General features: G+C 39.1%; 1 pseudogene across 1 annotated transcript; it reads left to right on the top strand.

Annotated features, from left to right (window-relative positions):
• The first annotated feature begins 1,616 nt into the window (after window positions 1-1,616).
• Window positions 1,617-3,806, top strand: LOC143851106 (cyclin-D4-1-like; annotated as a pseudogene). Its single transcript, XR_013236213.1, has 5 exons — window positions 1,617-2,050; window positions 2,218-2,307; window positions 2,391-2,700; window positions 2,986-3,089; window positions 3,351-3,806. The product of XR_013236213.1 is annotated as a cyclin-D4-1-like (transcript).
• Window positions 3,807-15,468: the final 11,662 nt, after the last annotated feature.

Below are 15,468 nucleotides of genomic sequence, written 5' to 3' on the forward strand. Positions count from 1 at the left end.
AGATTTCGGTGTTCATTTTGGTTTCGGTGGAAATTTTGGTAAAAATCTTATAATTTCGGCCAAACTTTTTAAATTTAAAGTTCGGTTTCAGTTTTAAGTTTTGGTCCTAGCCGTAATACCGACTATTTCGATATTTCGGCCGAAATTTAAAACCATGATTAGAACATAAAGCTAGAATTTAGCCCTGTCATTAACTTCATAATTCATGCTCAAATTGAAAAAGAAATTCAAACTAATAAATGGAAATTCTTTACTTTTCTTCCCAGACATGAAAATCCGTACAAAAAAGTTGTAGAGTTGCCATTATTTGTACAATACGCCAGGGAAGAAAAGGGGGCCACCTGCTGTAGTGTCAAAGGTAGTCATAAATACAATAGAGGGAGCTGGCCCAGGGGAAGAAAAGGGGGGTGAATATATCTCTTCCTTTTTTATAAACACACCTCCTTATAAATCCTGTCCCCACCTTGTATTTTCCTTTTTAATCGGCTGCTGGGACCATCCGGGGAATTCCAATAGCTTTTGACAGCTGTTTAAATGATAAAAGACAAGGCTTAGCTTGTGTCATTATCAAATCATGGAGTGCAAATGTCAGTACCCTAATTATTTATAAGGTATTGAGTATTGAGACCTCTTTAAATACTAAAAAACAAGATGCTTCAGTGGAAATATCAAAACATGATAGTGCTGATATCAATTCTTTCTTTATAAGGTGTTAATAGTTAAAGAAACTTTATCTAAAATTTTCAGGTATTAAAATTTCTAAGTAGGTAATGATATCACCACAACCATACTTTAAAATTTTGAGAAATGCAGCTTTTCTTTTCCTTTTTAATTGGTCTCTAAGAGTTTTTTGGAGACTATAATAACCTTTTCTTTGGGAAGTAATATATCCGCCCCTTTTGATTACTTGGGACACTCATCAGCAGTGTATCAATGACTGCAGAGGGGCTGATTACGTCAGAAGGATTCAATGTGGCTGATTCCCACAGTGCTGTTGGGTGTCCCAAGTAATCAAAAGAGGCGGATATATCACTTCCTTTTTTTTTTGTAGGTAAGCTGGTATTGAAACTTTTGACCCATGGTTTCAAATTCGGTTTTGGAATGTGTTTCGGTCCTCACCGACACTGAAATTGTGGCCGAAATCTGATAAAACCATTAAAATTAGTATTTTATTCCATATGAAATTCCAGGCAAATATTAAATAATTAACAAAAATTTAAGATTTTTGGTGAATTTCCTTAAATTTAGGACGAAATTTCTTATTTCGGTCGAAATATTATAAGGTTTCGGGTATATCCCAAATCCGAAATTTCGGTCCAAAATTTTGGATTTCGGTCGAAATTTAAAACCATGCTCTAATTACGTCAAGAAACCAAGCCTTTTTACCAATGAAGTAGAGGCTCGCTCAGCTAGTCTAACTCCAACTGTATTAACCCTTGAAAATTCTTTAAATAATAAAAGACAAGCTGGTTCTGTGCAATTATCAAAACATAATTGTGCTAATATCATTTCCCTTTAAATAACCTCAACGACAAAAAAACAAAGAAAAAAACGACAAACAACACTTTCGCCCGTGATATAAATACGGCAGAAACAAACGTCTTCGCCTCACACAAAACATTTTCTGATTTCTTATCATACGTCCGTCAAAAGAGAGAGAAAAATCAAAACCCCCACAATCTCTCTCTCTCTCTCTCTCTCTCTCTCTCTCTCTAATGGCTTTCATCCCAAAACAATAATCGGCAATGTTCAAGAACCCGGTCCAAAAAAAAAACCGGTTTTACAAACTCCGGTTCTCAGCCTCTGCCTCTTCTTCATTCCGACAATGTCCGATCTATCTGCCTCTAATCTCTACAATTCTGAGGTCGATGACGTGGCCTCCTCTGATGCCGTTGATTATCCTACCCCATCCATCGACGACGACCGTTCGATTTCCCTTCTCTTCGATTCCGAGCTCCATCACATGCCGGAATCCGATTACCTCTCCCGATTCCTCAACCGTTCTCTCGATCCCACCGCTCGCCAAGACTCCATTAACTGGATCCTAAAGGCAAATAATCTCCCAATAAAGTGAGATGATAAATTCACACCCGTTGTAGGATAATGCATCCTCCTTTAAGGGGTGGGAATTTATCATCACCCTCAATAAATTAAATCAAACCCTACCTTTTTATGGGCTTTCTTTTTTTCTTATTTACGATTTTGCCACTCTTTCAGGTACATGCACACTACAATTTCCGGCCGGTCACGGCTTATCTCTCTATCAACTATCTCGATCGATTCCTTTCTTCTTCTCAAACCCTACCGGTATTTTTTTTAACTAGCCGGAAAATTCTAATCTCCGGCACCGGAATCTGACACATGGGTTTTTTTTTACTTTTGTTGGGCAGAGAGGAAATGAGTGGGCTTTTCAGTTATTATCAGTGACGTGTCTTTCTTTGGCTGCGAAAATGGAGGAAACAGAAATCCCACTTCTTGTAGATTTTCAGATTTTCGAGCCCAGATTCGTTTTTGAGCCTCAAACTATTCAGAGAATGGAGCTTCTCGTTATGGCCAATCTCAAATGGAGAATGCGTTCTATTACTCCATTTGATTTTGTAAATTATTTTGTTGGGAAATTTTCAAGATTTGATTTTCAACACCCTTTTTCTAATCGGGTCTTGGACATTGCTTCAGATCTCATCATCAGCACCAGCAGAGGTAAAATGCCCAAAACCCGATACCCGATATACGAAACCCAGTACTGGATTTTCGTCTTTTTTTAGTGGTATCTTTAATTACCATGTCTTAATAACTGCACAAACTAAGCTTGTCTTTTCTGTTTGAATTGGCTTATAGAGAGCTTTTTGGGAACTGTAATAATCTTTTACAGCTGTTGAGCTGTTGAAACACTAAAAAACAAGATGAGTTAGTGCAGTTATCAAAACATGGTAGTGTCAATATCAGCAACCTTATCAAAATGTTTTTTTTTTTCTGTTGTGGCAGTGATCGATTTTTTGGGTTTCCGACCGTCTGAGATTGCCGCGGCTGCCGTGCTCTGTGCTGCCGGGGAAAGCTCCGATTTTTCTTGTGAGCATAATCTGAGCAAGGTAAGTGGCATTTTTCGGCAATTTACGTTGATATTGGCACTACGAAGTTCTGATAATTGTACTAAAACACCTTGTCTTTTAGTATTTAAACAATTGTCAAAGTTTATTACTGTTCCCAAAAAGCGATTAGAAGTCAATTAAGAAAGAAAGGACAAGCTGAGTTTGTGCAATTATTAAAAATGTTAGTGCCAATATCAGTAGGCTTTCCACTCGAAATTCATATCTCGTTGTTTTTTTAACTTTCTTCTTTTTGGAGAACAGGAAGCGGTGAACCGTTGTCAGCAACTGATGGAGCAGTATTTGATCGACACGTGTCCTTCGTCTGGAGTTAAACTCGGCTCGGAGCCGACACCACAGAGCCCAATCGGCGTGCTTGACGCGGCTTCGTGCGGGAGCTGCGACACGCACAAGTCCTCCTCGTCGAACTCGAAGTGAGCCGAGCCGAGCCGTCGAATACGCGCCATAAGCTCTGCCCCAGCCGATGTACAGTATCTCTAGGCAATGACGATCACGGTAAAAGTTAAAAAATTAAAAATTAAAAAAAAATTAAAAAAATCCCCCTTTCCGTGTTTTTTTATTTCTTTTTGTTTTAAGAGAAAATGTTTCCTTATTTAGGATATTAGAAGGGTTTTAATTATCAGAATTTTACTCTTCTATTATTATCCCTAAATTAAACTGTTGGTTATAATTGATATGGACACCCCTCCTTTCGGGTCTCGTGAAGTGTCTAACTTTTATCCTATTTCCATCATGTCTGCATGAGAAACACAGGCTAAGAGCTTATGTTCCAATAATGCCGAAAATGCCCTTATGAATTAAGTTCTTTAACAGCCACTGTGTTGCTTCATTTTGAAGGATATTTTTGTCATTTGTAGAATTGAAAGAGGGTAGGTCATGCGGGGAACTAACTAATTTTCTGCTCTATCGAGTATTGGAGGGGACTTGGGAGATTTAAATTTAGTGCCAGTAGGTGGGCCCACATGGTCTAAGAGCCTAAGATGATCCTTATAGCATTGCCTATTTAAGGGCACAAGAAATGAATGAATGGTTTGGATGATTCAACCATGTGGCCCCCACCACAGTTTTCATATTTTTTTACTTATACATTGGATTTTCTCCCCCTTTTTTTTTTACAATTAAATATTTCCATTTCGCCCGAAATTTCGGATTTATGTGTATTTCGTTTGAAATGGGTGAAATCTCAAATTTTTTAACCCAAAAGTCTAAAGTTTTCTACTAATATATGGTATTAGTACGAAATTTCAGTAAAATATTATCTTTTAATGGTGTACTGATTTCGGCCGAAATTTCGGTTTTGGTGAAGGCCGAAATGTATACCGAAACCGAAATTTAAAACCATGCTTTTACTTTGGAATTCTCCCATTTTATATTTTGTTTTTTTAGATTAGAATTTTTTTTTTTTCAATGTTATTACATTGGAATTCAACCATGTGCCTCTGGCATTGACAACCTATTCCTTTTGGTCCTTTCCACACATGTCTTTGTATGGGAATATTTTATATTAGTGCTTAAAACTCATTGTTTGTCTAGTCTTCAGCCACTGAAAAAGTTCAAAGCAAAGAAATGAAAGTAATATTGGGTGGCAGTATCATTTTCTCTCTCTTGAGTCTTTTCTGGGCTGAGCTTCTTTGGGTTTGTCTAGTCTTCAGCCACAGAAAATACTAAAATTCATTGTTTGTCTAGTCTTCAGCCACCGAAAATACTAAAATTCTGAGGTTCTTTGGGTTAAATAATGGGAAATTTTATCCACACTATTGTATTTTGCTGAGGGCATTCTCACTTTATTAAAAGTACGGTATGGCCAGCACCATAGGATGATCTAAACCGTCCATTAGATGGGCCACAGCCTAAATAGGTTGTGCCCCAAAAAATCATTTTCCATAGGTTGATCCTAACCCTCCGATCTATAGAGGGTAGGATCAACCCTCTAACATTCAGATCGGAGGGTTCGGATTAACATATGGAAATGCTTTTTGGAGCACAACCTATTTAGGCTGTGGCCCATCTAATGGACTGTTTGGATCATCCTATGTGCGGGCCATAACGTACTTTTAATAAAGTGAGGAGTGCCGTCATCAAAATACGGTAGTGCGGATAACATTTCCCTAAATAATTTTCCCCAAATAGACAGATTTGCCCTTGTAGAATCCCATGTTGCCAAGATACACTTGCAAAAAGTGCTAAAATTCTGAGCCTCTTTTTTGTCAATTTGTGTTTGTTTTGGTATTTTATTACGGGGACGTTCCTTATCAGTTATCACGTATGTTTGTCATTTTCCACTGCCGTTATCTTATGATATGAGTACGGTACGTTACGTACGTATATCCACACGACCGAGTTTTGATAACGGGACAACTTAATTTTGTTTTACAGTTCCGCAATTCGCTGCCGACAGCTTTTTGGGAACTGTAATATCCTTCTTCTTTTTTTATGGGTTTTTATATTTATCTGTAATATCCTTTGACAGTTGTTTTAAAAATGTAAAACAAAGTCAGTTAGTCCCATTATAAAACATGGCCGTGCCATTATCAGTCCCCTATGAGTATTTTCTTTATTTAACAATTAGGCCAATTTTGGCAAAAGGTGAAATTATTTTTCAGGAAATATTAGTTTGACAACCGGTCAAAAGAGTGGGAGAGAATTTGAGAGCCCAAGAGTGAGAAGATGATGCTAATTGGCTGAAGAATAGGAAAAACAAAACCCTATTTTGAGTGGAGTTTTTGTTCCTTGTTTTTCTGCCACTGAGGGCACGTTTGGCTGCGAGGAATTTGCTTTCATGATAAATTGGACATCTTCAAGTGTGAAGTCTCTGAAAATCTATTTTCATGATGAGAAGTTGATAAAAATTCGGAAACAAAAACTCGGCTCAAAACCGGATTCAAAGTTTTCCAATTTTTTAACAACTTCTCATCACGGAGACAGCTGTTTCTGTGATTTGGTTACCTGATTTTCAGGGACTTCACACTAGAAGATGCCCGATTTATCGTGAAAACAAATTCCTAGCAGCCAAACATGCTGCCCTAAAACTCTTTTTTGAGTGGAGTTTTTTTTTCCCCAGTTTTTTCTGCCACTTCTTACTCACGCCAGCTCAATTCTTTCCCTCCCCTCTCCTACGACTTGGTAAACTAGTATTTCATGGGGAAAAATATCTCACGGCTGCTAAACATGGCCTTAGTGTATTAGTATTTTTGTCATTTTCAACTGTCATCTTTTTCATGATTTTGTTTTCTTGTGAGAAATGGGTTGCCCGAGACACATGAAGACCATTGTTTGATATGGTGGGCCACCTTGTGGATGGAAACCTACTTTCTATTATGTTGACTTTCTTTCCATAGTTGTGATTACATACACTGTTCCCATTTTCTATTGGGTGGGTGACAGCAGTGAGAGGATTGAATAGTTCTTTCTAAAATCTCTAGTTTCTAAAAAATTACAAGAGAGGGGTCTATAGTTTTTTATCACCTCAATGCTATTGCTACCTCACAAAACTCATCAAGAATCTCCAACCTTTTTATTGGAAACCTTAATAAATTACCCTTGAATTGGAGCTATCGATGTTTAGGTGTTGAAAAGATCAAGAGAAAAATTGAGTGGGGTTCCCTTTGTCATCTTCCAAGAAAAAGAGGTAGCTCTGTGTCTCCCTCATAGAATAATGAACATTGAAAGAAAAGTCAAGGGTAAAATGGCTAGCCCCATTTGTTTGATCCATTTGGAGTGGTCGGGGTTTGTTGGGTAAAGAGGGATGCAACCCCATTTGTGGCTAAGAATTTGAGGGTGGTACTTCCCTTCTTCCCTCATCTCTGGGGAAAGGATATGTCTGCATGTGAGCACTTCTCTCTGCAACAGTCATAGGGACCCCAAATAAGTGCAGACTGCAGAGAGTCCTAGTAATAGAGCCTTGAGAGTCCACCTCTCTTGGCTACTTAAGGAAGAAAGCATGGAAGAGACAAAACCTCATTTACAAACCCCTGACCCCTTCACACTATGCTAATCTGTAAAAAATATGTGTACACATCTATTGCCATCTAATGCCAGGTTGTAGATGTTACAATTAACATCCCTTAAAGAAAATTATTTCTTCTGATACCAGATTATAGATCCCGTGAGTTACAATTAGGGGGTGAAACATTCCGCAGCCAGTTTTTAGATTTTGGATGTTATTAAGGCTCCGTTTCTTTCTACGTAAAAATGGACTTAAAATTTGTTTTACGTTGTAAAAATGAACACAAAACAAATTTTATGTCACGTAGAAAGAAACAAAACCTAATTAGAGGTCACACATCCCTTAAGGGCACATTTAGCTACCATGAAATTTTTTTTATGATAAACTGGCGCCTCCAAGTGGTGAGAGAGAGGGGTTGGGCAGGCGAAGTAGCAAAAGAATTGGAAACAAATTACAGGTAACAAGCGTCTCCAAGTAGAGAGAAGGGAGCCGGCTGCATCTTCGGAATGTTGTAAGAGAAGGATTCTTCTGCATCCGTTCACCCGAATTCTCCCTTTACATTTTACAAGTATGGAAACAATGGATCGCTTGGTACTCTTCTCTTGTTATAGCATGAATAGTTAGCCTAGAAAAATTGTAGTGAGGGCAGAGGGAGGAGTGAACGGAGGACAAAAGGGAAGTAAACGGTTTCGTTAGCGTAAGAGCATTATCGAGTGTAGTTTCAGCCATCGGTTAACAGATAAGGGATAAAGCAGTCTCTGCACTAGGATTAGCTCTATTATGGGAGTTTACTTGCTTGAAAAGGTGCGAACGAAGAGAGCTAGTCTAGAGTAGAACAGAAGCATGAGTTGAGTGGTGAGCTAAAGCAGGGTAGCGAAACTAGGAACGGAGTTGGCTTGTTAGAGCTAGGCTGTCTCGTTCATTCACTTGCTCATGAACTCGCTGCTTCGCCAGAAGCGACTAGTCGTCTCCTTTCCTCCGCCGAAAGATGCTTAGCCAAAAGCTCTTACTACGTTTAGGGGGGAGGGGGCTGGGAAAGGCCGATGACTACATGAGGGGGAAGCTGTTGTAGAAGCTTTGACAAGCAAATAGGAATAGAATGTAGTCTTACTGGTTGGGCCACTAAGGCATGTTCCTCCACTGCCGTTCTTGGAATTTCGTCGATCTCCTCTTCGGCAGGTGGCTCTGCAGCTCCAATGACTCCTTCCAGAACAGGTTGGATGTTATTAAGGCTCCGTTTCTTTCGACGTGAAATTTGTTTTATGTTGTAAAAATGAACACAAAACAAAGTTTACATCCATTTTTACATAGAAAGAAACAGAGCCTAATTATGTGTGCATCCCTTAAGGGTACGTTTAGCTACCATGATTTTTTTTTATGATAAATTGGCGCCTCCAAGTGGTGAGATAGAGGGGTTGGGCAGTTGAAGTAGCAAAAGTTCAGGAAACTAAATACAGGTAACAAGCGTCTCCAAGTGGAGAGAAGGGGCTTAAAAATCAGGAAACAAAAAACTCTACTCTAGGGTTTTTGCTCGACTAGGAGTCCAATCAAGTCTCATTGGGTAGATTTTGCCTCGAAATGACGGTTTGATCATGCCCCTCAACCCGCTACTCTTTCATGTGAGATTTGGGAGCTCTTATATTAGGTTCTACAAAACCCTATAAGAGCCTCTTTCATATTTTGTTTTCCTATATCATAGGATTATAATCCTAGTTACATTAAGAAACAGGGCACTTTCCAAACAATCTCCACCTCGGCTTGTTTCTTAGCAAAATAAAGATTTTTCATGGGTATCATCATTGGTCCGTTGTCATTGCAAACTACCATCGGCGTTCCAAAGAAACAACTACACACCATTGAATCATCCTGATCCTAACTCGATCAACACGATCGATGCACATGTGTAGTTGCCTACTTGTTGACTCACCTAGTCAACACCCTAGAGGGATCTCGATTCATCCTCATCGAAGGAACTATCACCTCCTCACTATCGTCTGCAACCTCAAAATCCGTCTCTGCACGAGTTGCACAAGAGACTTCACGAAAGTACTTGCCTTCTACTCATCGTTTCCAACCATCCATTGAGATCTTAAGATCACTGGTCACTTGTCCCCCAACCAGAGGAAATAATCCATCGCACTTCTCTCCTTTCATCAAAACCATACAGCCACGTCTGATTTTTATAGCTCCACCTGCATCTGGATACATATAACCTGTAGAGTCCAATTGGCCAATAGACATTAGAGTTTTCTGTATCTTTTGGACAACATCATACCACCCAAACCATTAAAGATCTTGATCTTCACTATCCCAATTTCTATGTCATAAGTTGATTCGTCACCCAAGGAAACTACATCTACGCATATATCCTAGAATATATCAAAATATTTCCTTTTGGAACATACATGAACAAAGCACCATGAATATAGAATTCACTTATCATGAGGAGAAGTATGATTACCTATGAAGACAATGAGAACATCTCCAACCACTTTCCTCTGCCCATCTATTACTTCTAGCACCTTATTCATAGTACTATTGTTCGATTTGTAAGCTCTCTTCAGACAATCTTGGTTGATGTTACCATATTACTTGTAACGATAACATTGCATGCTATTTTCGCTGACCTTGGATCTTGTCCTGACTTTTCTCGATCTTCTCAGATGATCGTCCTCTTTGATTCCTATCATGAAAAACTAGCTCATGCTCTTGACTCCCATTAAAAACAATTTCCTCCACACCTTCTTCGATAAGAGTGACGTTGTGACCTCCTATAACTTTAACATATTATTGCCATAAAATCGAGTCGTAAATGGATTGTCATACAAATCCAGGAGTGAAGGAGCAAAAGGGTCTTGTCTTTCTCCTTCAACTTTTCATCAACCACTTGGAGCTGACCTACAAGTCCGTTGAATACGATTATGTGTTTTAGAAGATCCCTACCTTCATATATCTTCAGCCAGTTCACTTTAGATATAGTCGGAAATTTTTTTCAACTTTTTTCAACTTCTACTATAGATGTTGATCCTTCGTCAATAAATTTCTCTACTAGAAATAGTCGAATCTTCCTGTCTTCAACTTTATGTCTTCCCACTTGGTATCCGACAACTTCTCTGGCTTCCCATCATTTCCCTTCAATGCTTTAGATAGGCCTTGTTGAATAAGGATGTCTTTCACCCTCATTTGTCATAGGATAAAATTGCTCTTTCCATCAAATTTGTCGATGTTTAACTGGGTATAACTCAACTTTAACGCATCTTAAATCACCTCGCATTTCTCCTTGTAAGACTCCACCCATGGTTTGAAATTTCGGTTTCGGTGTAAATTTCGGACCTAACTGAAATTTCAGCCGGAATTCGGTAAAGACAAAAGAAATGTCGATTTTTTGGGCCGAAATTTTGGTAATTTCGGCTGAAATTTGGGAAAGGAATTAAAGTTTTTTTTTTCAAATTTCACCAAAATTTCCGAACATTTCGCCAATTTCAGTTTTGGAACATTTCGGTTTCGGTCTTGATCGAAATCTGAAATTTCGGTCCAAAATTTCAGATTTCGGACGAAATTTAAAACCATGACTCCGCCTCGAACTAGAATCTCTTGAACAATCTTTCTACCCCTTATGATCTCTATAACCGCGATCTAAGCACAACACACAGGATCGCCCCAACTGCTGCCCATCCTAGCTTTGAAATCACTGGTCAAGAAATTTTCCAGGTAAAATCTAATTTGATAGTGCACAAATAAACGGAATAGTAAATACGAAACAAGCCACAAGATGTACATTAAGATTTTATGCCGTTCATCCAAGATACCTACATCCACGGGTGAGAACATGATCTTCCACTATGAGGAAACAAAATTACAATAATTACAATAGGAATTAACCTTCAAACCCGCAAAGAACAACCTTTCTCCCTTGTCCTCTCAACCAAGACTATAAACAAGAAAACCCAAGAAAACTAAGCCACCCAACAGAAAAACCCAAGAATAACTCCCAAGAAGAAAATCTCTCTCTCTCTCTCTCTCTCTCTCTCTCTCTCTCTCTCTCTCTCTCGTATAGCTGCCACCCTCTTTAATGTGACATTTGGGAGCTCTTATATTAGGTTTTCCAAAAACCCTACAAGAACCCCTTTCCTATTTTGTTTCCCATGGAAATCACAACACTTAAATCCTACTTGCAGTATGAAATTGCACACTTTTCCAACAATTTCTCCAAATCATAGTTTCCAAGCAGCTAAAACGGTTGAGTTCTTGAGGCAAAGCAGACCAACTAGCAATTGCATTCCACCGGTTTCGCTGGCTCTAAGATGCGAAGAATGACAAGTGTTGAAGAACGCAACTTAGGGTACGTTCGGTAACGATTTTCGTGTTTCTTCAATGAAGTGGACGAAAATATGATAATGAAATTGTTCTGAAGTGGATCGTAGTGGCTTTGGGAAATCTCATTATTAGTCGTACCTTAGCCTCAACCATTGAGCTAGAGGCTCAATCCAGATTATTACCCATACTTTTGTTTGTTTTCCTCTATTTTGACCAAAAGGGAGGTGGCCAAGATGGAGTGCACATCACTACCTTATGCCACTGAAAATGATCGACTTCTACCTTATTTTGTGTTTCTTATCCACGCCTTGAGGTGTAGGCACATAGTAGAATGAAAGCTCTTGGACTAACATTTTTATCAAATAACAGTACAAAACCCTAGCTCTGAGAAAGAAAGAAAAGGCTTTCCTCTGCTATGCTCTGTAAGGCTGGCCTCCATTGTCTACTCTTTGGAAGTCCCCCGTTTCTTCCCACTCGGCATGCTTCCTGATTCACCTGAAATTAATGCAATTCCACTTCATCATCTTTTCCTTCAAAATTTGGGAAATGATATTCCCCCCTCTGACGGATAAAATCACACCCCTTAAAGTTATTGTTAAGTTTTAAAGGCAAAGAAAACCGTTACAGTGGGTGAATTTATCCTCAAGCAGTGAACCATCCTCAAGAGAGAGGGAGGGGGTGGTGTTACCTTAATCGAATTTTCTGTCGTCTGAATAACCTTCCTATCCTTCCCATTCCCTAACCTTCCTATCCTTCTCATTCCCTCTCTGTTGCTGCCTCTGCATAGAAAGAAGCCTACTAAGCTTCGTGTACTTCCCGGAAAACTCCTTCAATACCTCTGCAAAAGAAAAGAAAAAGATGCTTAAAAAACCAAAAAAATCTAGGGTAAAATGGACGTAAGCGAATAAAGTATTTTCAATATTGTGAACAGGAGTTTTTAGATGATGAACATGAGTTTTTAGACGATGATACGGCCCACACTGTAGGATGGTCCAAACCATCCATTAGACCCGCCACAACCTAAATAGGTTGTGCCCAAAAAATTATTTCCATAGGTTGATCCTAACCCTCCGATCTATAGAGGGCTATAGGGGGTTAACCCTGTATAGTAGGGGTGGACATGGTTCGGTTCAATTCGGTTTTGGAGCATACCCAGAACCGAACCATATATAATTGGTTCCCTAAAATTGGAACCATAACCAAACCATATAAGTTTGGAACCGAACCGATCCAGAACCATATATAATCGGTTCGGTTCTGGGTTTACCCAGCCGAACTACAAACAGCCAAACAGGTATATATGGACGACAAACGGGCCCTATCAAATTATATGTGAACATGTATATATGGACTACAAACAGGCATATCAAAGTTTTGGGCAATTCCTAATATACATTATCCAATGCATATCAAAGTTGGGATAACATTTATATATGGACTACAAACAGGCCCTATCAAATTATATATGAAGTTATGAACTACAAATTTGGGCAATTCCTAATATCCATTATCAAATTTGGGATAACATTTATATATGGCCTACAAACAGGCCCTAATATCCATTATCCAATGCAAAAATCAAATTAAACCAATTCCTCAAGTAAGTAGGGTCGGTTCTCAGTTCCGGGATCCCAAACCCAAAAGCGAACCGAATATCCACCGGTTCCAAATTTTCCGAACCAGAACCAAACCATATATAGCTGGAACCGAACCAAATGTGCCGGTTCGGTTCGGTTACCCGGTTCGAACTGGAACCATGTCCACCCCTACTGTATAGATGGGAGGGTTAGGATCAACCTGTGGAAATTATTTTTTGGGCACAACCTATTTAGGTTGTGGGCCTGTGGCCCATCTAATGGAGGGTTTGGATCATCCTATAGTGTGGGCCGTACTGTACTTTTTGAAAGATAATCGTTTATTTGGCCTTTCACCTTCAAAGCTGATGAGGAGATAAACATGGCCGATATGGAGAGTATCGTCTGGTCAGAGAAGCTTCAGCTGCTTCACCGGAGTTCTGTTTTCCGATACTGAAGCCGTCACGACCACAACATAATGGCCGGCCGGGATTTGAATTCATCACCTCATTCGCACTCAGTGACCAGTAGATCCTATCTATGATCCCTCCTGGTAGTTGGATCAGCACTGTTCTTGACTCCGCCGCTTGACAGTTCCCCATTCTTATCTCAGATCTCTCTTAACTCTCAGAGATCTCTATTTTAAGAAATCTTAGTCGATTTTTATTTTTTTCAGAGAGATTTTGTCGTTGGCGCCAAAAATACGAAATTACAGAAGTGGCTAAGCGTGGGGCCTTTCTTCTTACTCACACTACCTTTCTTGCCGGTTGTTCATACGAGATTTTATAGGGTGTAAGCCCTTATAGTCCCTTAATTTTCAAAAAGCACTGTACGGAGTTCACTATAGGATGATCCACACTGTCCATGTGATGGTGTGATGGGCCTAACGTAAATTGGTTTTTTGCTTAGATTTTGCTAATAGTCTGTTGGTATGCCATGTCCCCAGACAAGGAGACAAGGAAGAGACAAGTAGTCTCCTGATACTTTGAAACTCTAAGTGCAAACAAACAAGGTTTTTTAGTGACATAGCAGTAGAAAACCACACGAAACCCTTATAAAACTTAGGATATTGTGCAAGCGAATAGAGCCCAAGAGAAATAATATTTCCATCTTTACCCCACAATATTTTTTAAACCACAAAATTTTAAACACATTCTTTTCTGTTTTCAATTTTTGACTACGTTTTTTTGGACCAATACCGTATTAAACTCAAAATTTTCCCATCTCCTTCTTTTGCCGAATCACGTTTTGCTAACTATTGGCTTGATTAGCCTGCCGTCTGCAGGGATCTTCATCAAAGAGCAGAACTCCTGAAAATATGTACATCATGTTCTCAAAGCCTCACCGCTGCCTGAAGCAACTCCCGATGAGGGAGGATCCTAAGGCTCAAACTGCTAAGATTTGCCTCATCATCCGCTTGCTAATCTTTAATCCATATAATGAGAGGACTATTGTATTGTAGTGAGAAGCCATGGTTTCCACCCTTTTCCTGCCTCGTAATGTTCCGTGAGTGCTCTGGAATGAAAAGATATCGTTTTGCCAAGTTTTTTTTTTGCTCACACTATTTTATAATTGTGTTGACTTAATTACTGTGGGAAAGTTCGTGTCCTCAGTATGTTTTTTTCTGCACGTACAAAAGCAGAGTATGAATAGGGTTTATGTGTATGCATTTGCATTCATAAGATCAAAGATGGGATTGAACCTCTGATCTCGAGGTTGAAGAACAACACCTTTAGCAATTGAGCTAGAGTGTTAGAAATTTTAATTAAATCATAGTTGAAAAGTCAAAGATGCTCTCTTCTTTGTGTTTAAAATTTAGAGGGAAGATTCAAATTAAAGTTTCCCTCTCTTGTTTTGAAAACAAAAGACTTTTGTACTTGAACCCAAGACTTTGGTGTGTGTTTGACAATGGAGCTCTCATCTACAAGCAAAAACAAATAGTCCCACATTGCTTTGGAAGAAAATTCTTCTAATCCATATAAGATGGAGAGTTGAAGAAAAGCTTGGGCCTTCAAAAGGGCTTAGAATTTGTTGGATCCTAGGCTTTTAGAAGAGCACAAGCCCATGTTCAAAACACACGCGCGCGCCGGGCTGGGCCGTGGCCCGAGGTATGGGTTTAGGTACAATTAAAGTATCTTTTTAGTGCCCAAATCGTATTTCATTTTTCCCATTAAAACTAAATCGGTTTTTAATCTCCCAACGTTTTAGTATTGACACCCCTAATAAGTGTGCGAACTGTTTCATATCCAACACTCATATTTGTGACTGTTGGGAGAGAAACGTTTAAGACACTAATGGTGGTGATTAATCTCTTCAAACGGTCACTTCCTCATCTATAAAAAGGAAAGAACAACACCGTTTGGAACACAGATCTATATACACGAATTCTAATTTTCAAAGGCAAAATAAAAAGACATTTGTTTTGTTTTTTATCGTCTTCTTCCTTTGATCATCTGTGTCTAAGCACTATTCCAAGGTAATTCTGGGTGGACCAGTCAGCGAGTGCACGTGAACTTGAGCCAAC

This window comes from Tasmannia lanceolata, unplaced genomic scaffold (genome assembly GCF_043159265.1).
Source record: "Tasmannia lanceolata isolate RefF3 unplaced genomic scaffold, GAP_Taslan_0.1 ptg000018l, whole genome shotgun sequence".
Classification (NCBI taxonomy): domain Eukaryota; kingdom Viridiplantae; phylum Streptophyta; class Magnoliopsida; order Canellales; family Winteraceae; genus Tasmannia; species Tasmannia lanceolata.